Here is a 27536-nt window from a genome sequence, read left to right as displayed (position 1 = left end):
AAGGAAGGAAGGAGAGAAACAGAACGAGAAAGGAAGGAAGGAAGGAAGGAATGGTGGGAAATGAAGGAAGGAGATAAAGAAAGGAAGGAAGATGAGAAAGAAAGGGAGGAAGGGAGAGAAAGGTAGGAATGAGATAAAAGAAAGAAGAATGAGAAAAAAGGAAAGGAAGAAGGAATGGAAGGAAAGGAAGGAAGGAGAGGAAGGAAGAGGAAGGAAGGAAGGAACGGTGGGAAAGGAAGGAAGGAGAGGAAGGAAGAGGAAGGAAGAAAGGAACGGTGGGAAAGGAAAGAAGGAGAGGAAGGAAGAGGAAGGAAGGAATGGTGGGAAAGGAAGGAAGGAGAGAAAGAGGAAGAAAGGAAGGAAATTATGATTTCACCAGAAGCTACTCAATTTTAAATCACAACTACTTCTCTTGCTGTAGGGGAGCTAGAATCTGAAAGGCTGAATGTTATGGGGAATGATCACAGCAACCAGATACTCTCTGAGAACAAACTTGTCAGTTGTCACAATTTCTGAAGTGTTTTCAGCATGTTTCAAGCTATGATTGAAAGATGGGGGAGGGAAAACCAAGCTATCATGTATTTTTTTTTTAAAAAAAGGGGGTTCCAGGCATCATTGTTCAGGAAATAATATGATATGATACAGTATATGGTATATGACCTATGATACAGTATAATAAAACTGAGTATATGTTTTTAAAAAAAGAGAAAGAATCTAAGAATCCAATTTGATGCAGACTTTTGGAAAAGAGTGAGATGTGATTAATAATTCTCAAAACGATTCAAGCTGTCTAGACTCCTCACAGTTGGAGGTCATTGAGCCATGAAGTTCCACCGCCATCTTCATGCTCTGCTTCTTCCCCCCTACGCCTGATGAAAGGTCCTCATATTGATCTTTTAAAAACCGAAAACTGGGGTTCATAACTTTGCCGTTCAGGACTCTTGTGGTGCTTAAGGTGCCTTTAAAGGCGGCCACTACATGGCTGTTTTATGTGACGGAAGGTGATCAGCTAGATGGGGGCAATTGTGTTACTGCACTGAAATCACTTTGGATTTTGAATTGACTCTAATTATTTGTAAACCTCGACATACAACCATTCACCTAGCAATGTTTCGAAGTTACAATGGCACTGAAAAAAGTGACTTATCACAATTTTTTTACACTTATGACTGTTGCAGCATCCCCGTGGCCATGTGATCGTGGTCATGTGATCAAGACCATTGCAGCAACCCCATTTATTTATTTATTTATTTTATTAAATTTCTATACCGCCCTTCTCCCGAAGGACTCAGGGCGGTGAACAGCCACGAGATAAAACATATAAATACAAAAATTTAAAATGAATTAAAAACGAATTAAATAATTTGGCTGAATTTAAAATACCCCATAATTTAAAACAAATTAAAATTTACATTGAAAAATTTTCATTTAAAAAGGGGAGAAGATTTAGGCCAGGCCATCTTGATGGAACAGGAAATGTGACCGTGGTCATGTGATCATGACCGTTGCAGCATCCCCATGGTCATGTGATCGTGGTCATGTGATCATGGCTATTTCAGCATCCCCATGGCCACGTGATCATGGTCGTGTGATCATGATCATTGCAGCATCCCCATGGCCACGTGATCGTGTGATCAAGACCGTTGCAGCAACCCCATGGCCACGTGATCGTGGTCATGTGATCATGACTGTTGCAGCATCCCAATGGCCATGTGGTCATGGTCATGTGATCATGACCGTTGCAGCATCCCCATGGCCATGTGATCGTGGTCATGTGATCATGGCTATTTCAGCATCCACATGGCCACGTGTTCATGGTTGTGTGATCATGACCATTGCAGCATCCCCGTGGTCTCTTTTTTTTCAGTGCCGCTGTAACATCGAACTGTCATTAAATGAAAGGTCGTAAGTCAAGGGCTACCTGTAGTTGCCAGGAGTAGTCAGGTGGTCCAATAGCTCTGCAGCGTTATGCGTGGGGAAACGTGGGCGCCATTAAACACAGATGGCAATTTCCAGGGGCAGCCACCGAGCTCAGAATGACTAGAATAGAACATTCTTTTCATTTGCCAGTACTCCAGTATAAATAAATGTTTGGAGTGTTGTAAAAAGTGAGAGATAGTTCTGTGTGCTGAAAATAGAGCCACTTCAGAGTTGGTTTGTTTGGAGAAGAAGCTTGATCCTTGCCGCTTGCCGTGCTGGAAATGTTTCTTTTGGGGGACACAGATGGGTGTAGAGCAGGGGTGTCAAACTGGATTTCTTCGAGGGCTGGATCAGCATTGTAGTTCTCCTCCACGGGCCGGTGGGTGGGTGGAGATGGAATGATGCCTCCTGTAGCACTTTACTGGCCAAAACGGGATGCCTCCTTTTCGGCCTCCCCAGCCTCCAGCAGCACTTTGCCAGCCAAAAACGGGCTGCATGGAGATCTCCTGAGGCCTCCACATGGCCCGTTTTTTGGCTGGCTGGCACAGTGCTGCAGGAGGCCGGGGAGGCCGAAAACGGGCTGCGTGGGGGCCACACCCAGCCCGTTTTGGCCGGCAGAGACACCACAGGCCGGTCCTTTGATATTTCCAAGCCAGCCCTGTAGACTGGGCTTAAGCACCCCGCGGGCCTTGAGTTTGACACTCCTGGTGTAGAGCAACTGAGCTGAAAGATACTTAACAGTGTTTCTCAACCTTGGTGACTTGCAGAAGTGTAGACTTCAACTCCCAGAATTCATGCAAGCTGGGGAATTCTGGGAGTTGAAGTCCACACCTCTTCCGAGTCACCAAAGTTGAGAAACATGGATACTTAACACGTCGGAGATCCCAGCTGCGAGTCCTTCATATTGTGTCTACTTAGATGGGATTGTTTTTTTTTTAAATGTGACTGAGCGAAAAGAGCTTGTCAGGATTTTACAACTGTGCCTCATGCTGTGATGCTCTTGGCTCATCATTTTGGAATACTTGTCTTACCCTAACATTTGCTGTCTCAGCCGACCCAGGCATTGCCTTCTGGGCCGTTTTAGCTTCTGAGCCAATGTAATGTCATCACTTCTAATCTCACGCCTGTGATGTATGACGGCTTTTCAGAGTGACACCCGATCTTCCAGGGCAAATGCTGAGCATCACAGCATGAAGCTCAGCGGTCTCGATAGGAAACTTGGTGTGACTCACGTGGCCTGGGGATCTTTTACTCGGGGGTAAACCCCACTGCATTTAGTGCAGTTTACTCCCAGTTTACTTGGGCCTGGTGGCTCAGCAGACTGACAGCATTGTGATTAACACCAGCTGTCTGCAATTACTGTAAGTTCAAATCTCACCAGGCTCAAGGTTGACTCAGCCTTCCATCCTTTCTAAGGTAGATAAATTGAGGACCCAGATTGTGGGGGCAATAAGCTGACTTTGTATAAATATACAAAAGTATGAAGGCTATTGCTTAACGCATTGTAAGCTGCCCTGAGTCTCTGGAGAAGGGCGGCATATAAATCAAATTAAAAAAAAAAAAGTAAACTAGTAAAGTCGATTGAAAGGTCGGCAGTTCAGCTCATTCCCCACCATCCAGTCAGAGCTGAAGAAGCTTCTTGGATGAGAAGCGAAACCCCTTCAAAGAAAAAACCAGAAAGTCCAGTTGCTTCTTGAAAAAAAGCACCATGACCTGGATGACTGAGAATCTCCATAGACAATGGATTTGAATGTTAAGCTCTGTTTTTTTAAAAATAACAATACCATTTAGTGTCACCTTTGTCTGTCATTGTTTTTGCTCTTTTATAGAAAGGTTCCAGAAAATAAATTGACTCTGCTTCTTAAGAAAGTGTTTTACTTACAAAGGTAGACAAGCGTCACCAACGTATCAAGGAAAACAAGCAAGCTTTGTTCCCCCATTCCAATTATATTTCTCATTTCTCCACCAGATTCATGTTTCTGGATCAACTTCCTCTTGCTCACCACTTGGCAGAGCATTGCGGAAATCAATGAAGAGGAAGCTGAAGGTGGATTTTCAAAGGTGAGAGGCCTCTTAATCAAATATTCTTTTCATGGGTCATGGCTGTCTTTAAGAGAAAGGAAAGGTACAATGGGAAATGAATCTAGTGATTTTGTTTAGAGATGAGATCCTAAATTTAAAGGATACACATGGAACCCCCAATACAGTTGTGGAGTGCCACAGATTTTTCATCCCTGAAATATGTATGGTAGGGAGGACAAGTCACTGAACTTTCTTTGTTTTTCCTTGAAGACGTTTTGCATCTCATCCAAGAAGCTTCTTCAGTTCTGAAGAAGAAGCTTCTTGGATGAGAACTGAAGCTTCTTGGATAAGAAGTGAAACATCTTCAAGGAAAAACAAAGAAAACCCAGTTGCCTTTTGAAAAAGCACATTTGGGACAACCATGACCTGGATGACTGAGAATCTCCATAGACATTTAACTGCAAAAAAAGGTAACATATAGAAGATCTTTGTTGTTGGGGTTTGAGGAAACATCTGAACCAGTGGTGAAATGTAAAATTTGTTACTACTGGTTCTGTGGGCGTGGCTTGGTGGGGGGGTGGTGTAATGTGACTAGGTGGACGCGGCCAACTTCTGTTGTAAAAAAATGCTTTTAAAAGCCTCTGACGATCCCAGCTGAGCCACGCGATCATCAGAAGCTTTTTTTTTTTTTACTTTTAAAAGCATATTTTTCGGCCAAAGAGGTTGTAGAAAAAATGCTTTTAAAAGTAAAAAAAAAAAAGTCTCTGATGATTGCGCAGCTCAGCTGGGCATTGGGGGGGGGCAGGGATTTTTGCTACCGGTTCTTCGAACCACCCGCCTCCATCACTAGTGGATTCGGTGATCCGGTCCGAACTGGGAGCATTTCACCCCTGATCTGAACCCCCTTTTTAATAAGTGTCAGGTAGGCAGTTGCAATGTCTGAAATTATGTTGCAGAGAACTGCTGTGTTTGTGTGCCGAAGCATTTTTTGGAGTTCACGTGTGAACTTGACCATCTGATCGTCATCAACTAAGGATCACAAAGTCATCCTATCGGCTTTGTGTTTTTGGCTCAGCACACTGAAACAAACAAAATGTTAAAAAGTTATATTTATGTAATTACCAAGCACATCTAAATCATATTAAAGTAACCAAAATATCTTTACGGTCCCCAAGGCATGTCACAACTTTTGACTTTCCTAATGTTTGGAAATTGAAAGCTGAAAAATTGAACACGCCCTATCAGTGGGTTAACATTCTCTGCGAAGTAGACCATGATAACCTTTTCAATAAAACTATGGCTGAAGAAAATCCTTCTTTATGTCAACCTAATTGGTGCTAGAGATGTTGACTCCGCTCTAGGAGCAGCAAGCAACTACAAGAGCATCTGAGGTTTGTGAAGAATCTGAAGAGGGTATGTCCAGATGCATAGAAAACATGTGTCTTGAAATGTCAGTGGAGGACTGAATGTTGGTGCTGTGTCATGAGCTGTGAGTTATGCTTGTGGCATTATCATCAATCTGGATAAATCACTTTCCTCTCAGCTTTTAACAAGTGTATTGGGCACTAATTCTAGAATATTCCTTCCGGGCAAGAAATGGCAAACTGAAGATTGCTCTGTTGCAGCAGAATGAATACCGTACTTTTCGGAGTATAAGACGCACTCCCCCCACAAAAAAAGTGGGCGAAAATTGCAGTGCGTCTTATACACCGAATGTTGCCAAAGCCCCGCCCACCCACCGCCCCCCCCCTTCAGCCATTTTTGGCCTCTGTGCGACACGTTTTTGGGCTCCATACGCCCCAGTTTAGATCTGTTCCAGGATGCGGGAATCGCCACAGCACATTGCTGCCGATCACCGCCTCTGCGTGTTGTGTTTTCAGCCTCTGCATGCCCCATTTTTGGCCTCTGTGCATCGCATTTTTGGCTGGTTCCAGGCGGCAGGGATTGGTGGCGGCGGTGATCCCTGCCACCTGGAACCAGCCGAAAATGTGATGCACAGAGGCCAAAAATGGGGCATGCAGAGGCTGAAAACGCAATGCATGGAGGCCGAAAATGCGATGTGCAGAGGCAGCGATGGGCTCTGGCAATCCCTGCAGCCTGGAACAGCTGATCGGAGGCCAATCCAACTGCCAATCAGCTGTTTATGCTGAAGCTTACAAGGCTGTTTGCTGCAAGGATGGTAGCCAGATGAATATCAATGGATGCTGGTAGGCAGAGGCAGAATTTTTTTTCTTGTTTTCCTCCCCAAAAAATAATGTGTGTCTTATACTCCAGAGCGTCTTATACTCTGAAAAATACGGTAGTTAGTAGTAGATTGGCTCTTCTTCATTCCTCTCTCGACAAGGAGACGACTTGAGATTGCTCACAAGTGCCCCGGGCAATTTCTCCTCCTGAGGAGATTGCAAAACAGCTCTGGGAGATGAGGGTTAGCCATCTTCGCTCAAACTATGGTCAGCCTTTATGGGCACTGAGTTCACATACCTTTTTTTCTAATCACTTTTGGAAATTGCTTGTTAATTCTTTTTGAGCTATTAGGAACTTTTAGATTGGTAAATTTATAACTCTGGGTGATTTTCCTTCAATCTTTCAATACAAGTTTAAGGACTTAACTTTTTTTTTTTAAATAAACAGCAAAAGGGTGATTAGAATATTCATTCTGGAAAGTTACACACTGACTAAGAGTCCAGATGGATTTGAAATTAGAGTTTGGAATTAATTAAAATAATCCTTCTGTGGGAAAGTGCATTTGCTTTGAATTCTTTAAGATGCTATGTAGTATATACCAATGAAACTGGCTGATGTCTTAATTAAAACGGGTTTGCAAATAAATCAAAAGAGTGACTTGGATAATTTTCCTACATTGGCTTTACAAAAAAGACTCATTAAAGCTTCGAAGAATTTTACAAGAAAGAACAAAGATAAAATGAAAAGAAATAAAATTCTAGGACATTATTTGAAGGGATTAAAGATCAAGATCATTAAAATGAAGGAATATAAACAGGGGTTATTTGATCAAAGTCAAAATAGATATGTTGTCATCTTCAGAAACCCTTAATGGGCTTTTGCTGATCAGGATTGAATGAAAAGACTTTAAGGATTTGTTTATAGATTAAGAGATCATTAGTTATATTTTAAGAGAAACTGATAATTTCTTAAAATTATAGTTGTTATCATAAAAGGATAAGTCACTTCTTTGTATATTTCTTTTCATTTTCATTAGTAGGTTTTTTCTTTTTTTCTTTTCTGTACTTTCTATATTTTTTAGTATGTGTTAGATTTTATCTTTTGAATTGTAACGTTTAACAAAATTGCTATACAAAAAAATGATGAAACTATCTATTCTCATCTAAATCCTGAGTATATCTTGCTGAATTAATTTAGGCAAAAAATAAAAAAATTAGAACATTCATTGAAGAGATCAGCCTCTGATGAATACAGCATTTATTAACTCAAAATTCTTTTTTTTTAAATAAAAGTTGGGGTTGGGAGGAAAATGCATCCTGCCTTAAAATATACCTGATCTCCATAGAGTTGTAATTTTGGCAGGTTCTAAGAACAAGCTCAGTAGTGTTCCTACAGCTTCGAGGAGGCTGTGTTTTATATATTTATATACTTGCCTACGTACCCACACACATTGTAGCTCCAGTGTGAAATGTATAAGCAGGTGGCACATTAAAACACACGCATCATTTCCTTTCAGGAAGGTTTCCACTGGCCTGTGTTTTCACTGGCCAGCCCTGCCCTTGTTTGTCAGAGGGCAATTCAGCAAACGTGGCCATCTGAGGAGGGCGATGGAATAAAACTGTAGCTTCTGAATTGCACTCAGTTCTCTTCCCTACTGGACAAACCATTGCCTGTGAAGGAAGACCCTGTTTCCTTTTAACTAGTTTCCCCTCAACTTTGGCAGTTTTAAGGTCCGTGGGCTTAGGTTCCCAGAATTCCCCTAATCGTCATGTCAAGTATGAGAACTTCTGCCCTAGATGTTTGGTCAGAGGGTGTCAAATGCAAATAACCTGAAGTATTTGTGGAGTTCAAACCAGAGAAGAGTTTATAATTTACTTTTGTACAAGAATCTAATGGTCAAAACTAAATTGGTGCTAGATAAAGATTAATGGAATTCTTGGGGGAGCTGGACTTAGCTCTCTTGTGACTCCAAACTGATGACATGTTTAACTCTGCCTTCTAGCTCATCCTGCTTTTGTCCTACAGGAAGTTAGAGGAGGTAGTCCACAACTTATAATCACAACTGAGCCCAAAATATCTGTTGCTAAGTGAGATAGCTGTTAAGTGAATTTTATCCAGTGGTGGAATTCAAATTTTTTTACTACTGGTTCTGTGGCCGTGGCTTGATGTGGCTTGGTGGGTGTGGCAGGGGAAGGATACTGCAAAATCTCCATTCCCACCCCACTCCAGGGGAAGGATACTGCAAAATCCCCATTCCCTCCCCACTCCTGGGGGAAGGATATTGCAAAATCTCCATTCCCAGCCCACTCTGGGGCCAGCCAGAGGTGGTATTTGCCGGTTCTCTGAACTACTCAAAATTTCCACTACCGGTTCTCCAGAACCTGTCAGAACCTGCTGGATTTCACTCCTGCTTTTATCCCAATTTACCACCTTTCTCCCATTGACTTTGCTTTTCAGAATTTTGCAAAAGGTAATCTTAAGGACTCCAGAACACTGCATTCGTCATAAATATGACTCAGTTGCTAAGCATCTGAATATTAATCACATGGCCATGGGGATGCTGCAATGGTAGTGTGAAAGATGGTCATAAGTCACTTTTTTCAGTGCTGTTGTAACTTTGAACAGTCACTAAATGAACTGTTGTAAGTCGAGGACTACCTATCCAGAACCAATCCCCCAGAAAAGCAAAATATTTCCAACTTTCTTAAAGGCTGTAAAATGAGGGTTAAGGTGTTCTGCAGGAGGAGAACCTCTGGAGACAATGTTCCTCATTGGATCTTCTCCTATCAAACTTTTTAGGAGGGTTCCTGAGCAGGGGTGAAATCCAGCAGGTTCTGACAGGTTCTGGAGAACTGGTAGTGAAAATTTTGAGTAGTTCGGAGAACCAGCAAATACCAACTCTGGCTGGCTCCAGAGTGGGGTGGGAATGGAGATTTTGCAGTATCCTTCCCCCAGGAGTGCGGAGGGAATGGGGATATTGCAATATCCCTCCCCCAGGAGTGGAGGGAGGGAATAGAGATTTTGCAGTATCCTTCCCACAGGAGTGGGGAGGGTATGGGGATTTTGCAGTATCCTTCCCCTGGAGTGAGGTGGGGATGGAGATTTTGCAATATCCTTTCCCTGCCACACCCACCAAGCCACGCCCACCAAGCCACATCCACAGAACTGGTAGTAAAAAAATTGAATTTCACCACTGCTCCTGAGATGATTTTCCTGGTTCCTGGATAAGGTTGGGAGATTTATTTCTCTGAAAATTGGTCTTGTAGATAGCCAGGCTCTAAATCATAAAGGGATTTAAAAGTAGTAACCAGCATGCTGAATTACACCCAGAAGCACATGAAGCTCCCACAGCCTTGTAGTGCAAATCACAATAATTTCAATCAGAGATGACGAGGACATGAATAAGTTGGGAGTGAGTGTCAGAAATTGAGTCTCTGTGTGGCTTTAGCTGACTCATTTGCTGAGCTATGTTAACTGCATCTGTTTTGGAAGTTTAGTATTATAAGGCCTCAAATCTCTTGGTCAGGAAGAATTACTGCAGCTAATTCCAGTCCATGACACATATTTATTCAGTAGTAAATCCTTAAAATCAAAGCTAGCTGGTTTGGGATTATAACGCCAATAGTGAACAGCATTGCTTTATTGAGGTGGACAGTACGAAGTATATATTTTCTCTTTGGGGTATTTAAAATGTCTTGCTGGCCATGTCACTGATTTTTGAAAATGACAGTGTGCTCCTTATAATGTGCGTGCGTGTGTGTATGTGTGTGTATGTCAAGGGCTAGTTCAGGGTGAAATCTACTTACCTTCCCTACCGGTTCGGAAGTGCGCACGCCATGCACACGTCCCATCTTCATGTCCGATTTTGGACCCTCTGTAACCTGTCAAAACAGGTTACTTCCTGGTTAAAACCAGGAAGTAATGATATCCGGGTGGGTGGGCGGAGCCTCGTGCTGCCGCCGCTACCAGTTCGCCAAACCACCTGCCGCCACTACCGGTTCGCCTGAATCGGAATGAACCGGTAGCATTTCACCCCTGGGCTAGTTGTGACTTGTTTATGGAGTGTTTTTGCCACAGTTTTTAGAGCTGACAAAGGTTCAAGTTATCAGAATTTGGACACAAATTGCTGTACGAAAAGAGTCTCAGTCCATTGCATTTCTTCATGGTGCAGCGAAACTGGGCAAAATACATGTAGAGATGGAGCTGCATCCCAAAACATCACCTCACCCCGAATTTAACAAAAGTGAAATGGGCTTAAAATAATGTATAGTTAATGAGATGGCTGTGCAATTTATCTTTGGCTTCAGTTGCCTTTTACGACATATAAAGTAGTATTGAGTAAACCTCTTGGGATCAGAGTTCAGGTTTTGGAGGTACAAGCTGGAGTAGAAGAGAATGAATGAACTGATGGTAATTAGGAAGATATTTGAATGTGCTGAAATGGACAGGATGACCATGGAGTTAAAAGAAAGAGAAGAGTCCAAGTACTTGAAGTACAGACTACTCCAAGTATAAAACTTGGAGTAGTCTGTACAAGTGGCTAGAGAATAGAAGTCCAAATAAGAAATAACAGTTCAAAAACCATTGAATATAATATAAAGATAAATGTATATACGTATAATCAGAATGTATTATATTATTATAATATCATTATTATACTATTACTAGAATTGTTAAAATCTATGAGAAGGCGAATATTGAATAGTGAACTACATAAGCAGAATATACATGTTGATACGGAAAGCTGTAAAATTATATTACACTGTTGTGTTGCTTGTGTTTTTTATTTGTTTGTATTTGTATTTGTTTTTTGGTTTTTCCCCCTTTTTTCTTTTGTACTTGTGTTTTTTAAAGTTGGAAAATGTTCAATAAAAACTATTTAAAAAAAAAAAGAATGAATGAACTGGAAGGGACCTTGGAGGTCTTCTAGTCCAGCCCCCTGCTCAAGGAGGAGAACCTATACCAGTAATGGCAAACCTTTTCAGCACCGAGTGCCCAAACTGGAACGTACACGTGTGCATATGCGCGCGTGCCAGAGCCCCGGAAACTCAGAGACCAGCTCGCTAGTGTGCATGCACACGCCGGCCACCTGATCTTCTGGTTTCCTGCATTCGCATGCGTTCTGGCCAGCTGGCATGTGCTGGAGCCCCGGAAACCTGAAGACCAGCTGCGTGCTGGCCACCTGGGGTTTGGGTTTCTGGGGCTCTGGCACATGCAAAGATCAGCTGGCCAGCACGTATATCCATGCTGGAAAGCAGAAGAACAGCTGGCGATGGCACGCGTGCCCACAGAGAGGGCTCTGCATGCCACTTCTGGCACCCGTGCCATAGATTCGCCATCCCGGACCTATACTATTTCAGACACCGTAAGTGACTGCCTAGACTAGGGGTGTCAAACTCTATTTCATTGAGTGCCGCATCAGGGTTGTTTGACCTCGGCGTTGTGTGTGTGGCCAGGATGGGTGTGGCCAGCTTGACATCACTCGTGTCAGGGGGCATGTGTGGTGGCCCGAGCACTCTGCCACGGAAAATGGACTCCCGAGCTCCATTTTTGGCTGGAACGGCTTCCTGCAACACTGCCAGCGAAAACGGAACTTGGTAGAGACGCACGTAGCTCTCCCGAGCTCTGTTTTTCAGTGGCAGAGCCACCGCAGACCAGTCCTTCACTGTTTCCAGGCCAGCCCCACAGGGCAGATCTAAGCACCCTCCTGGCTGGATCCGGCCCGCAGGCCTTGAGTTTGACACCCCTGGTCTAGACTCTTCTTAAAAACATCCAATGATGGAGTGCCCACGATTTCTGGAGTCAAGCTGTTCCACTGGTTAATTGTCCTCACTCTTAGGAAGTTTCTCTGTTAGGAAGTAGACTAGTAGCAAACTAGATTGAGTACAATAATGACCTGCCTTCTTCATATAAAGGATACATCATGAGCATGTCACTGCGTTTTTGTATTTACCAGGTGAGCTCATATTTTTGGACTTTTAAGATTTTCCGTAGCTTGCCAAACTTCTTATCAGTAAGCTAACTACGCATGTCCGCATTCCTTTCTTTCTACTTCACACTTTTCTTTCTTCTCTTGCCAAGAAGTCCGGCTGCTGAGAGGTAGCCGGCAGGAACGTTGCCAAAATGTAATTATTTTAGATAGTCAGATGTTTTATTTTCTTTATAACAAATAAATGAGTTTTTCCTTAGAAAAAATATCTTCGGGGTTTATTTTCTTACAAAAGTATGCACAAGGAGAATGCCACGATCCACGTCCCTAAATCAAGGTGCAATTACCCAAAAGCAGAGTGGGATTAATCAGCGCCCTGATAGAGTATTCTTAATAAAACACTAAATTGGAAGAGAGAAAATGAAAAAAAGAGAAATTAGCAAAAATGCTGAAAGTGCAATAAAAATAGAAGAAAAGTAGAAAAAAGAAGAATGAAAGTATAAAGCTGTAGCTTGCAATAACTCTTCGCAGCAATTCTAAATACTGCTATTTATAATGTATGCTATACATACATGGCATTCATATGCGTCTGTGGTCTTGGAGCAAAATAGTTATCCATTTCTGAACATAGCCGGGATACAGAGGGAAAGATGAGGTCTATTTTGAAGATATGTATGCACATATGTCTAGAAAGAAACAAACAGCCCTTTCAGGGACATGTCCTTATATTTAGTGCCTACATAGGCCTGATAGAGTGGCTGTGCGTTTTTCAGTCGGTGGTAAAGTTCAGCATCTTTTTTTAAAGCTCCCCAGAGAGGCTGGAGCATGGCTAGAGCTCGACTCTTGTGACTTTGTAATCCCTTTCTCTACAATAAAAAAAAAAAGTTATTTTATTTTAAAAAAGAAGACGCCACAGCATTTCAATTTCAAACCTGAATAACCTTGTCTTTTAACATTGTTAGGGATGCGGTGGCTCAGTGGCTAAGACGCTGACCTTGTCGATTGAAAGGTCAGCAGTTCAGCGGTTCGAATCCCTAGTGCCGCGTAACGGGGGTGAGCTCCCGTTAACTTGTCCCAGCTTCTGCCAACCTAGCAGTTCGAAAGCACGTAAAAAATGCAAGTAGAAAAATAGGGACCACCTTTGGTGGGAAGGTAACAGCGTTCCGTGCATCTTTGGCATTGAGTCACGCCGGCCACATGACCACGGAGACATCTTCGGACAGCGCTGGCTCTTTGGCTTTGAAACGGAGATGAGCATCGCCTCCTAGAGTCGGAAACAACTAGCACATATGTGCGAGGGGAACTTTTACCTTTACCTTAATGTTGTTATGAGATCGAATTATGGCCACCGTAATTCACGGGTTTTCTAAAAGCTTTGTCTTCCCAAGTCAGCCTGAACACAATTGGAAGAAATAATATCCAGTGCGTACGTAGGCACTTTTAAAATGCTTTTAAAAGTAAAAAAAAAAAAAAAAAAAGTTGGCCATGCTCACCCAGTCACATTACCCCCCCCCCCCCGCCATGGCCACAAAACCAGTAGTAACAAATTTTACATTTCACCACTGGTTTGAATGGTCACTAAATGAACTGTTGTAAGTCGAGAACTACCTGTACCCCCCCATCAGCACTGCAGTACCCTCATTGTTCCAGATGTTTTGAAGGGCATGAGCAGCAGTGTTATTGGCTGCAGGGAACGTAGTTATGTCTTCTGTCCTCACGCTGCCGTGTTGTAGCACCTGAGCTGTTTTCTGTCTCTACCTGTTTCTTCCACAGTGATTTCAGAAAGGAACGTGGTTCATGCTGAAGATACTGTCAAGTGTGTGTGCGTGGGTGTGTGGGGGTACATGGTTGTTTTCTTAGGAGTAACTCGAACAGTTACCTTGTTAAGTGTTGCTGCTAATGGGGGGGAAAAAAAGTGCCACCAAGAGTTTCAGAGATTACCACAAAGGTTTTTATGTATCCATGGAGATGCTTGTGCATAGAAGTAGTTAGTCTCTGCATAGATATATCCCTTGGGATGCTGGAGCAGGAGAGAAAGAGAGAAGGAGGGAGGGAGGAAAGAAGGAAGAAACAGCTCTGATTTGGTAAGTCAACCCATCGCCAAGGGAATATGGGGTGAACTATCAATTTGTGAGGGTTTACAGGCATTCATGCAGAAGAGTATTCCTAATTGGATTATGCAACAAGAGGTAACTGGAAGAAAAGGAAAATCAGGGACAATGATTTAACAGCACCAGATGTTCAAACATTGCAACTTCGTGAGAACTTAAACTTCTGAAGTCTTTCTTGGAGTCTGTGTTATTTGGAATAAAAATGTGGTCCTTGTACTTCTGAAACTATGCCTCGTTCCCAGTTTCTAAGGCTGAGTCAACCTGGAGGCTGACAAAATCTGGAGGTGCCAGGTTGGAGAAGGGTGGCATACATAAACATACATACACATTCACATGTACGCCTACACCACACACGTGGGGAAGTGATAGTGACGGAACAATATGCCGTAGCAAACGCTTTTTTAGTTCTATGGAACTTGAATGAATGGTTCCCGAATTTTGGGAATGCAAGTTGGAATATGCAGTATTCCCATAAGTACAAGACATCTTTCGTGATACATCAAAGTTAGCATAAGACGTTTGCATACTAGGGATTCGTAATACTTTTCACAAACATCCAGCTATTGCTGTACCAAAATATCAATAGTAAAAGCAGGTGTTTCATCATTTCATTACATTACATTTTGGCTGGATGCTAGAAATCACGAGGGTGGAAGCAAAGCATAGAGGCTGTAATGTTTGAACTAGGTGGATTTATACTGAAATCTCCAATCACTCCTAAGGCGATGCCCAAAGGTGTTTTTTTCAAAAGGCAACTGGACTTCCTTTGTTTTGCTTGAAGATGTTTCACTTCTCATCCAAAAAAGCTTCTTCAGTTCTGATTGAATGATGGAGAATTTCCTTTTGGAAAAGCACTTTCGGGACAATCGTGACCTGGATGAGAGAGAATCTCTGTAGACATCTATAAGGCAATAATCTCATCCATGACTATTTTACAGGATTACAGGTAGTCCTCGTGTTATGACCTCAATATCATAGCGTCAGACCAATTGGGACCAGAATTTCTGTTGCGAAGCAAGGCAGTCATTCAGTGACTCATGCCCGTTTTTACAGTCTTTTTTTTTTTGGCCACAATTGTTAAACAAATTACTCCAGTTGTTAAGTGAATAATGCAACTGTCAAGTAAATCTGGCTCCCCCTTGTTTGTCAAAAGCCAGCCTGGAAGATCTCAAATGGCAATCAAATGACCTCGGGATGCTACAACTACCACAAATATATTCTAAGTGCCTTAATTTTGATGACATAAATGTGTGGATGCTGTGATGGTCATAACTGCAAGGACTGGTTCTAAGTCATATTTCAGTGCTGGTCAGATGCAGTGACTCTAAACTGAGGACTCATTTGACCCCACCCTCGGGCTCAGCCTGGTCTCCTACTGTGCTGTTGTAACTTTGGTCACTAAACAAATAGTTGTAAGTCGAGGATTACCTGTAGGGTGAAAATAAATGGGGGAGGAAAAGAGAAATTATTGTCACGACATATGCCTGTGAAGTGACCACGAAGGGGAAAACAGTGGAATCTTTTTTTATACGCAGCAGACTATAGTGCTGTTAAGTAACACCAGCTGCCTGCAATTACTGCAAGTTCAAATCTCACCAGGCTCAGGGTTGACTCAGCCTTCCATCATTTCGAGGTAGGTAAAATGAGGACCCGGTTTGTGAGGGCAATAAGCTGACTTTGTATAAAAAAGAACACCGCTTAGGGGGCTCCAAAAGCCCTACTAAGCAGGTATATACAAAAGTATGAAGGCTATTGCTTAACGCATTGTAAGCCGCCCTGAGTCTCCGGAGAAGGGCGGCATATAAATCAAATAAATAAATAAATAAATAAATAAATAAATAAATAAATAAATAAATAAATAAATAGGATGCAGGGACTCATCAGATATGTGGTAGGCCTGTGACCTTAAATGTTTGTGGAGGTGAACATGGGTGTGCTATTAACAAAGGCTCTATTTTTGTCGGTGTCAATAAAACAAGGCGGCTGTGAGTTCTAGTCAACCCTTCGGCACAGAGCCTGGCAGCATGACTTTGGGTCAGTAAACCCAATCCTCTCTCAAGGGTTGTTATGGGGATAATCAGAGGAACGAGCATTGATATTCAGTCAGTCAGTCAAATAGGCAAGTAAACAATTCTAGCTGTGTTAGGATTGTTTGAATTTTTGACATATTACAGCCTTCTACAGGTTTATGAGGGATGCGGTGGCTCAGTGGCTAAGACGCTAAGCTTGTCGATCAAAAGGTCGGCAGTTCAGCGGTTCGAATCCCTAGTGCCATGTAACGGGAGTGAGCTCCCATTACTTGTCCCAGCTTCTGCCAACCTAGCAGTTCGAAAGCAGGTAAAAAATGCAAGTAGAAAAATAGGGACCACCTTTGGTGGGAAGTTAACAGCGTTCCATGCGCCTTTGGCATTTGGTCATGTCGGCCACATGACCACGGAGACGTCTTCAGACAGCGCTGGCTCTTCGGCTTAGAAACGGAGATGAGCACTGCCCCCTAGAGTCGGGAACAACTAGCACATACGTGCGAGGGGGAACCTTTATCTTTACCTTTTACAGGGTTATGTTTCTGCTTGTAATAGAAATTTGCTACTGGCTGGATTGCTTATACCTGGTCTCTTGACCACGAGAATTGCTCAGTTCTGTTACGTGATGCGTGAACTCGGTCTCCAGGCCTGTGTTTGGAAGCATTACTTTGAATCCAGCGTATTCATAGCAACGGTACTATCACTCATCTCACGTTAAGCATCTTGGTTGCCACAGCTCCCCATTCAGCAAAGAAGGTTGATATGGTCCATTTTCAAAATCAAGTCCAAGTGGCAAATGGCCTACTTTCTCAGTTTTGATTTATGGAAAAGGTGGCGCCTTCAGATCCTCTGCCCTGTCACAGCAGAGAAAGCCTCTCAACCTCCTGTTTAAAGTACAGGTAGTCCTCATCTTACAACAGTTCATTTAGTGATGGTTCAAAAGTTACGCCGGCTCTGAAAAAAGTGACTTACATGACCATTTTTCACACTTGTGACCGTTGCAGCCTCCCCATGGTTCCGTGGTTTACATTTGGATGCTTGACAACCGACTCACATTTATGACAGTTGCCGTGTCATGTGATCCCCTTTTGCGACCTTCTGACAAGCAAAGCCAATGGGGGTGGGGGGGAAACCAGGTTCACTTAACTCCCCTTGGAGCTCCGACTAGTGCCTGACCTTCGCACCTTCCGCCGGGAATTAAAAACTTGGCTTTTCAAATCCCTTGACCTGGTCTGATGACGGGGTTTTAGGGTTTTAATGGGTTAATTTTAATTTTTTTAGATTTTAGTCTTTATTTTTATTGTGGCTTGTGTTTTATTGTTGTGAGCCGCCCTGAGTCCATTGTGAGATAGGGCGGCATATAAGCCGAATAAAATAAAATAAATAAATAAAATAAATAACAACCGTGTGACTAATTTAAGGACGGCAGTGATTCGCTTAACAAATGCGGCGAGAAAAGTCGTATAATGGGGCACAGCTCACTTAAAAAACAAATTTCTCAGTTAGCAACAGAGAAACGTTGGGCTCAGTTGTGGAGGTTAGCTTAGCAGCAGCGACAGTCATAAGCTGGCAAACCTTTGGCACTGGCGGTCGGTCTGGGCTGCACAAGACAGACTTAGAAACGGGAACTGTGTGTTTTCAGCTGGCAGCCGTCCCATGACGCGGTTGGGTGTGAATAGTTCCTGAGGCCTCTCCTTCCCTTTGAATACGCTGCGTTTTGCCAGACATTCCTCGGCCACAAGAGATATCCCTTCTACCTCAATACCATAGCGTCAGACCAACCACTGGCTCAGCCTGACCACAGCATTGCTTTCTCAGGTTGTGTGTGTGTGTGTGTGTGTGTTTGCAGAAAAAGGAAAAAAAAATTTTGGGGAAAAAAATGAATGCTGGATTCCCCCTGTTCATTGCTGGTTTCAGGGGAAGTTAATCAGATATATTTGTGCTCTCTTTTTCCCCAGGGGAAAAGATTTAAATCAAGTCGATTTAAATCACAATTTAAATCACTAGTAAAAAGGCTTGATTAAAATCAACTCGATTTAAATCATAATTTTTAAAGAGCAACTGTCATCTCTGTCCTGTAGCAGCTCCTCCTCTGACCTGCTGTTGACTCACTGACAGTCCCAATATTGCAGAATATACAGCCTCATGCTACGTAACTAAGCTCCGTTTCATGCTGAATAAATAATAGAATAGAATAGAATAGAATAGAATAGAATAGAATAGAATAGAACAGAATAGAATTCTTTATTGGCCAAGTGTGATTGGACACACAAGGAATTTGTCTTTGGTGCAGATGCTCTCGGTGTACATAAGGAGAATAAAATACATTCATCAAGAATAAAAAGATACAATACTTAGTGATAGAGTTACCAATAAGCTATCAAATTGTACTAGGAAACTAATTAAAAATAATATGAATTGAAAGATACAAGAAACATGGTTATAGTAATAAGTGGGAAGAGAGAGATACTAGTAAGGAAGAGAAGAATCCCCTGGAAAGCAGCCGAAGAGATCAGATTATGTTCCGCTGCCTCTTTGACGGGAGGAAAACGTCGGGGCGGCCGGGCGGGTCGAGGGGCAGGTGAAAGGGAAATGACTCAAGCAGGTATTTAGTCAGCCTGCCTGCCTGCCTTGCGGGGGCAAGAGGCCCGTGGGCCGCGCTTACTCAATGGGCCGAGACCGAGGCGAGCAAGTGGTTCAGCCGACGAGGAAGTGGACCTGGCCGCAAAAGCAGCCGTCGGCGATAGATAGCAGAGCGGGGTGGGCCTGAGAAGCAGCAGCCAAAGGGCGAGGAAGGGCGAGCGGGTGTGTGTGTGTGTGTGTGGAGAGACGGACACGGCCGCGTGCCTTCGTCGTTGTCCTCCCCCGCTATGACTCTCAGAAAGCCCAGCCCGCTTCGGGCCTTCCCTTTTCAAGAGCGCTCCGTCTCCCTCTCTTGTAAACCTTGGATTTGGAATTGAGCGGCACACGGGCTGGAAGCCGGCGCCCCCCTCCCTCTCGACGCGTCGCCAGGCAACCCCCAGCCGCCGCCGCAGCCGCCGCCTGGCTAGGCCGGGGCTGGCTTAGGTTTCCCCCGGGCCTTCTCGGCGAGGGCGCTTCCCTCAGGTTTTTCTCTGCTGGTTGCGCGGCCGAGGTCGTGTTTCCCTGAGCGCATACTAAGCGCTTCTCCAGGCGGCCTGCCGGACAATCCCCCGGAGGCCAATCCGCCGCGGGGGTTTGAGAGTCGTAAAGCGAACAGAAAGGGGCGAGGGGTAGTCCGTGTAGGATATGCCTTACGCGAAAGAAAGAAAGAGAGGGAGAGAAGGAGAAAGAAAGAAAGATGGACGGAGAAGGGAGGGAGGAAGGGAGAGAAAAAGGGAGGGAGAGAAAGAAAAGAAAGGGAAAGGAAAGAAGTAAAAGAAAATAAGAAGGAAGGAAGGGAGGAAGGACGGAGGGAGGGAGGAAGAGAAAGAAAAAAAGGAGGGAGGGAAAGAAAAAAAGAGAAAGGAAAAAGAAAATGAAGGAGGGAGGGAGGGAGGGAGGGAGGAAGAGAAAAAGAAAAAGAAGGAGGGAGGGAAAGAAAGAGAAAGGAAAGAAAGAAAATGAAGGAAGGAGGGAGGGAGGGAGGGAGGAAGAGAAAAAAAGGGAGGGATAGAAAGAAAAGAAAAAGAAAGGAAAGAAAGAAAAAACAAAAAGGAAGGAAGGAGAAAAGAAAGAAAGAAAAGAAAAAAGGGCATTTTGAGAGTCGAATTTTTCCGTCGTTGGATTGAGGATGAAGCACGAAGTCGGGGGTGGCTCTTAGCGACCGCCTAGAGATTTTCTGCAGGCTGAGTCGGCCGTCGCTTTGTTATTGTCGGTCCACGTGCGTTTCTTCATGCTAGCAAAAGGCAGGAGTGGGCTTTTTTTTTTTACCAGCGCCTTTGCCCGCTCCGCCCGGCTGTCACCCAACCCAGCCAAGACTCCCTTCGTTGAGCGGGACTTGCCCGTGAAAAGAACCTGCCCGAGGATCGGCGTCAAGCGGCCGGGCTCCTTCCCCAGCTCCCCCCGCCCCACCGTCCTGGAATTCCCCTTGCCCGTCGGCTCCGCGGGCCGGTGCTGGCGCGCGTAAAGGCGCTTTGCGCAAGGCGCAGAGGCGGACTTGGCGAAGCCCCTGACCCGGCGGTTCGTCTGCCGGCCAGGTGGAAACAATGTGTAGCGGTGGGGGGGGGGAAGAGGGAGGGGGGGAGGAGAGGGAGGGAAGGAGGGGGAAAAAAGTGGGCGGCGCCGCCTGAGCAACTTCCCTTGACATCACTGCCCAAATAAGGAGCTTTAAAAAATCTTTTTTTTTTTGGGTTGGTTGGGGGGGGCGGAGGAGGACGCCGCTCGCCAAAGCAGAGTCTCCCCGACCCCGAATCTTCTTGCGAGCTTCCGATTTCTCCCGCAGCGAAACGAGTCGCGGCAGCGGCGGCGGCGCGAGGAGCGTGTGGCCGCGGAGCCCTTGCGGGGGTAAGGGAGCTCTCTCGGCCGTCCTCTGCGCCTGGTGCCACGTGAGTGGCGAAGGCAGCCGCGCCAGGCTATTCTCGCCCGTGACCAGCTGTAGGCTGCGGTCAGCTGGGCGAAGGGCGGCGGGGCGGGGCGGGAGAGGAGAGGACACCCCCCCTCCCGTCCTCCTCCTCCTCCTCCTCCCCAGGCGAACTTCGTCCAGTTGTAAGCCTCGGGCATGTCTTCTCCCCCTTTGGATGAGGTCACTTGGCAGTCCTGAGCGAGCGGGACTTTGGCTGGCTGCAGAAATGCTCCGTCGGGTAATTATTAAGCCGGGCTTGGTAGCTCTTGATCGGCGGCCAGCTGAAGGCCGGGAGCCAGCGCTGGAGAGCGCACTTGGAGTCTCTCTCTCTCTCTCTCTCTCCTTCTCTCCTTCTTCTCTCTCTCTCTCGCCTGGGCGGAGTGCGAGGATGCCTCTCGCCGCCCCCCTCCCCACCCGCCCACTAAACCGAAACCTACTCGCTGGGGAATTAACCTCCGGAGTAAGGAGAGCGGGGAATTACTTCGAGCTTGGCGTGCCAAGCAGAGGGAAGACATCATCTGTCTGGGGAGCTTCCCGGGAGATCTGGAATGAGTGGGGCTCGGGCCGATGGGGCTCCCGAGGACAGGGTGGTTGCGGAGAAGCAGCGCAGGGGTGATTGAGCAAGGGAAGCCCTGCTGCAGGTTTCTCCGAAAATAAGTCCCGGGGATGTCCGACTCTGCTTTGCTTTCTGGTAAGATGGGTGAGGTTTTCCAGATGTTTTTGGGGAGAGATGTAAGACAGGGACAAGTGGGTAGGCAGGTCAGTGACCTATCTGAACGGGTTTCCTTATTGGCGGTGTTATTGGTACGTTTTTGGTATGATTTGCCACTCTCTTGCCTCTAAGGCTACCAAGCAACTCCTGCCTCCTGTCTGTTTTTTTTTTTTTTTTTTTTAATTTGATTTATATGCCGCCCTTCTCCGGAGACTCAGGGTGGCTTACAGTGCGTTAAGCAATAGCCTTCATACTTTTGTATATTTATACAAAGTCATCTTATTGCCCCCACAAACTGGGTCCTCAATTTACCTACCTTAGAAAGGATGGAAGGCTGAGTCAACCTTGAGCCTGGTGAGGTGGGGGTGTGTGTGATGGTGGTAGGGGCTTATAGTGTGGAAATAAAAGACATTTCTGAATCTTGGGCTGCACTTGCGTGCCTCTGAAATTAGCTCTGGGTCGGAGGGAGCAGGCAGAGAATGTAGGATTGCAAAGAGAGGATTTCCCACCAAAGTTGGGAGAAAAGTTCTAAGCAAGTTGTGGGCCTGGAGACTTACAGGAATCCCGTTTGCTTGAGGTTTTGAGCAGAGTTTGAAGGGCCCGAGATCTTAAGATGCTGTTCACAGGTTTGTTACGTGGGGTAAATACGAAAGGTAAAATCTGTTTCTTGTGTGCTCAGTTGGGGCAAACAGTCTCCGTCTTCTGTAATGTTTTTCAATTACCACCTTATATGCTAGTCCACGCGCTGGGATTTCCTAATGGCCTTGGTTCTGACCCTGCTTAGCTGTTGAGAACTGCCAAGGTCAGCTCTGGGCTGAGTAGGTTCAGGATGGGATAGAGCTAAACGACTACCAAGGTCTGCCTTTAGAATAATGGTAGCCCATCTTTAGCCACCATAACCGGGACCGGCAACTTGATCATTAAATGAAGCAGTTGCTAAGTGAAACAGCAGTTGTGCTTACGATCTGATTTCAGCTTTCCATGCTTTACAGACTTGTGAAGGTTGCAAGGTTACATGCAAGGACTGGTTGCAAAGTTAGTTTTTATCACCATCGTAACGGTTGCTAAAGGAGACAGTTATTAAGTGAAAACTGCACAGCAGGAGATAGTTAATGTTTCTTATATGACTAGAATGTAACTTCATCAAAGTGCAATCAATTGACATCACGTTTCAAATAATCATTTTACCTGATGCCTCCCCCCCCAGGGCTGTGTGGCACCCCCAAGCCACATTGACTGATGGCACCATCTCCCACCCATTTAAAGGTTTGTATTTTTACAATGATTTGGCAGGAGAGGGTGTTGATGCCCTTTAAGCTTTTATACCCCTAGGCTGGTGCCTACTCAGCCACAACTTAACTTGGCCCTGCTTTTCCTGTGTACGCACACACAAAAAAGTATGGTATTGTACCGATGTGCCATTTTTTAGATAGATTTCTGGAGTCTGGTTGCTTTATAAGTGATTCAAGAGATAGGTGATTCAGAGCTTTGTAGTGGATATTTAGGAACCTCCAGATTCAGCGGTAGAATGCATTTGAGTGAAGGCTGAACAGTTATTAAAGTGATAGTAGTAACACTTTGGGGGAATAATTCTGTAGTTTTGCCTTCTGTAGCCTGGTGCTTTTAAACAGCTTGCATAATAACGTCCACCATAATTTCCATTCATGAAGGAAGAACTAGTTGTGCCCAGCTAACTAAATCTTAGTTAGACCAGGTGGGAAAGTGTACACCAAAATCTTCATTTGTTCTAATTTTCTGTAATTGGTTCAGGTTGTTTGTTTTTTTTTTCCTACCATGGTCTTCAGTGTGGTTCCTCGAAAACAAGTTGTGTTTAAATCAGTCGGATTTTTCTAATGCATGCAGCCCATCTGGGCATTGGGTTGCAGAGGAAGGCTGAGAAAGTAGCAGTTGAGCGTGGCTTCTAATTAGTTATGTTTTTTTAAAGGCTGTAAGTCTTGCTAAATGAGCTGTAATAATTTGAGCTATTCAGTCCTTCTTAGGGGAAATTAATACCATGAGCTTTGCTGCTTGAACTGGACTGTAAAACAGTTGAGTAAGTTTCAAGCTGCATGGTAAAAAATACGAAAGTTGCCTTTCCAAAAGGGTTTTTTTTCCCCCTTGAGGAAGACGTTTATAATCCTTACACACACACACACATATTGTCCAGTCAGAACTGAAGAAGCTTCTTGGAAGAGAAGCAAAATGTCTTCCGCAAGAAAAAAACCTAAAGAAAATCCAGTTGCCTTTTGAAAAAGCACCTTTGAGTCAACCATGACCTGGATGATGGAGAATCTCCATAAACAGACGAGGAGTTTAGTATCAAAGCTGGTGGAGTTAAGGGTGTATTATATCTTCCACCCCGTAGTAGGCATTCATAAGATAAGGGCTGTGCAGTGGTTAGAATGCAGTATTGTAGGCTAATTCTGCTGACTGGCGGCAGTTCGATTCTCACTGGCTCAAGGTTGACTCAGCCTTCCATCCTTCCGAGGTGGGTAAAATGAGGACCCAGATTGTTGGGGGCAATACGCTGACTCTGTAAACCACTTAAAGAGGGCTGCAAAGCACTATGGAGTAGTATATAAGTCTCAGTGCTATTGCTATTTTGCACAATTGCACAGTGGCAGATAGGACAGCAGTCCAGAGGGTCAATGTCATTGCCCAGAGGATCGTTGGTTGCCCTCTCTCCTCTTTGGAAGAGCTTTATAGCTCCTGCTGCCTTAAGAAAGTTCAAAACATTCTTAAAGATCCATCTCATCCTGGGCACCCTTTTTTTGAACTATTATCATCTGGTAGACAGTACAGGATAATAAAAAGGACAAGCAGGCTGAAAAACAGCTTGTATCCCAGGGCAATAACCATATTGAATTCTATGGTATAGTGCAATAGCGGGTTTTCAATTTCAATTATATAGAATGTAAAGGATGTATGTTTGTGTTTTTATTTTTATAGTTATAATGTACACTGAAGACGGCATTTAATTTCGTACCATGTGCAATGACAATAAAGTAAAGTAAACAAAACTATTTCATGGCTCCATTCTTCTCCTCATCCCATACATAACCTTCCCTATTATTGAGGCTTAAAACTGCCCATAACTGGAATTGGCTCACCTGGAAGTGATGTCAGCTCTTGAGGTGATTTATAATGTATAGCCAGAGGCCTAACAGGCAGTTCCCAGCTGGGAGGAAACTGGGTGGGTAAACTGCTTGCAAAATTAAGATGTCCCTTGCTTGGAAACTAGGAAATGCGGAACCCTGCCGGCTGTTTTTTTTTTTTTTTTTTTTAATGCTGTCTCATGTCTCGGTCTTGTTCTTTTTTCTATTATTGGATCTCAGGATCCCCTTAAGCCACATGTAGGAAGAAATCTGTTGTTACTCACTGGACAGCCATTCCTCCCTTGTCTGCTTTGCTTGTTGCACAATTTGAAAAACGTCAGTATCTTCTTGGGCTTTTGTGGTAGATTATCTCTTCATGCAGAAAGAGGACTGGGAGAATTGGTGTCTGTCTGAATGCCTTACTAAATTTATAGAGAGGATTTCTAGAGAGTAGGGAAAGGAGATTAAAAAAAGAAGAGAAAAACACTCTTTTCAGTCTTAAACTTGGCAACTTTAAGGCTGGTGGACATCAACTCCCAGAATTCCTCAGCCAGCCATGTTGAATTCTGGGAGTTGAAGTCTACAAGTCTTAAAGTTGTCAACTTTGGAGACCCCTGTTTGTTTGTTTGTTTATTGATTGATTCGATTTATATGCCTCCCTTCTCCAGAGACTCAGGACGGTTTACAATGTGTTAAGCAATAGCCTTCATACTTTTGTATATACCTGCTTAGTAGGGCTTTGCCCCCCCCCACAAGCGGTGTTCTTTTTTTATACAAAGTCAGCTTATTGCCCCCACAATCTGGGTCCTCATTTTGGAAGGATGGAAGGCTGAGTCAACCTTGAGCCTGGTGAGATTTGAACTCGCAATGTTCCAGAGCATTGGTGAAATAGAATTGATAGTAGATTCAAGGCAGGAAAAAAAAAAAGGAAGTCTACATCTCCATGAAGCCTTTAATTAAAGTAGGACACAAAGGAAGCAGGTAAAACAGGGATGAGTCAAATTCAGGGAGGAAGGCTCATCGGGGACCGCTGCTAATGACAGGTGTCCGAGGAGGCCATTAGTGGATAACCTCTAGCTAAGAAGACACAGGTCTTTGCCCAGATTTCTTCTTTCTAGCTGTCAGTGCCTTACTGTTGCATGTTTCTATCAAGACATGTACAGGAACAAGAGAAAGGCAACTGTGTTATGAGCAAACTGCAATAATTAAGCTTGTTAATAGCAAACAAGGGCCAATTTAGTGAAGAATCCTACTGTGCTTAGCTTGCACTTCCTTAGCAGCAGGATTTGTTTCAGTGGATTAGTGTTACAGTAGGCCAATGTTTCTCAACCGTGGCAACTTTAGGATGCATGGACTTCAACTCCCAGAATTCAGCCAGGAGGTTGCTTGAGGAATTCTGGGAATTTCAGACATCTTACCATTCATTGCCAAGATTGAGAAAACTCTCTAGGAAGCTATTGCCTTCCTTCTTGTGTTACAGTAGTTTTCTTGAAGGCATCTGATGGGCTTCTGGACAAATAGGAGGTTGGATAAGATGGAGCTAGCAAATTTGGGACAGAAACCCCAATGCTCTCCATAACGTTTTTCTCTGCTCCCTGCTCTAGCAAAGCACCTTGAGATAAAATGCGGCTTAGCATAAAAGGGAATAACCACCAAGCAGGCAGAAGTGAATACTTGATTATAAAACCTAGAAAGCTCCAACAATGCTAGTTGTGTTACAGCATCAGGCTGCAGCACAGGACCTTGTTGGTCATCTTAACAAAGCAGCATTCCATGTGAAGCAAAAAGGACGCTACCTTATACATAGGGCTAGATTGTACATCTTCTCGGGCAAACCACGGTTTCATTAATCATAGTTGATCACCGTTAGCTCTGCAAAGCAGACTAAGCCACAAACTGTGGTTTATCAGCCACAGAATGGCTGGGAACGGACAGTATACTAAACTAGATAGAAACAAGGCTTCGTATGATTGTGTGAACCCAGCCTTTGATCTTCCCGGCTTAGTATTTATAGCATCGTGGTATGCTCAGAAACTACGAGCATAAAGTCAAAAAATCTCAACCTTCAAACTTGACAGCTGGGAATACGTGGTGTAATTGTTCAGCAAGTGTGGAGGGTACCGGCGTGGGAAAATCCTACTTTATAAGACTGGTGGCTGCTAACTTACATGCTACCCATCAGCCGAGAAGTTGAGTTAGCAGCCTTTCCCTTTTGATGGGGCCAGATCTGTTACGCTCTTCTTGTTGTCTTCCTGTATTGTTGTATAGCTTTCTTAGCTCTGTCACAGTGTTTACAAACTTGTTGGGAAATTCTAAGAGTTGGAGTCCACACATCTCAAAGTTGCTGAGTTTGAGAAACACTGGGCTGAGGTATCTCAGGTCACCCTCTATTCCTGAATACTGCAGAGAATTAATGCTAGCATCACCTCCCACTCTACTCTTAGAGAACAGATTTAGCAAAATCCCTGGTGCTTTTGTTCCATGGCTTGGGAACTGCATATTTTATAAAGGCACAACTCTTATTATAACTACACTTTTATCAAAAAAACGTCTGTGGTCGTATCTAAGATTTTCTATGTAAATTTCCTTCTTGTGGGTAAAGGAATCTGAGATAACTTACAGAGTAGCTAAATTTTGTTTGATAGTCATCAAATTGCATTTCTGAAATCCTTCGGTACAGTATGTAAGTGGATGTAGTGCATTTTAGGAGCTGTCCTTTTGATTAGATCTTTTGTTTAATTTGAAATTGCTTTTTGGGGGGAAATTTCCTTCAAATTTGTGTTTTTGGATTTAGATATGTAAATATGTGCACTTTTCCTCTGTGATCAAAATAAGTTTTGCACACTTCTGTATACTGTCTCTCTCTTTCCTATGGCATTAGGATTAATTTTTAGGGTCTGACAAAGAGTATTTGTTTGGGTAATGTCCAAATAATTTATGCACCTTTGAATATGTTCTGTTAATCTTTCCCTTATTTAGTGATTTACCTATTTTTTCTTTTAAATACAGATTAGTTT

The 27536-nt window shown here is 44.0% G+C and overlaps 1 protein-coding gene across 2 annotated transcripts in view; it reads left to right on the top strand.

Moving 5' to 3' along the window:
• Window positions 1-27536, top strand: part of HIVEP3 (HIVEP zinc finger 3) — a 214029-nt gene that overhangs the window by 103094 nt on the left and 83399 nt on the right. For both annotated transcript variants that reach the window (XM_087876606.1, XM_034413722.3), the window contains exon 2: window positions 3890-3981. The gene's annotated coding sequence lies outside the window, so the exon portion shown is untranslated. The remainder of the gene's footprint in view (window positions 1-3889; window positions 3982-27536) is intronic.

This window comes from Pantherophis guttatus, chromosome 10 (assembly GCF_059756535.1).
Source record: "Pantherophis guttatus breed Tessera chromosome 10, ASM5975653v1, whole genome shotgun sequence".
Taxonomy (NCBI): domain Eukaryota; kingdom Metazoa; phylum Chordata; class Lepidosauria; order Squamata; family Colubridae; genus Pantherophis; species Pantherophis guttatus.
Note: the sequence above shows the minus strand (reverse complement) of the source record. Positions and strands in the feature narration are given on the sequence as shown.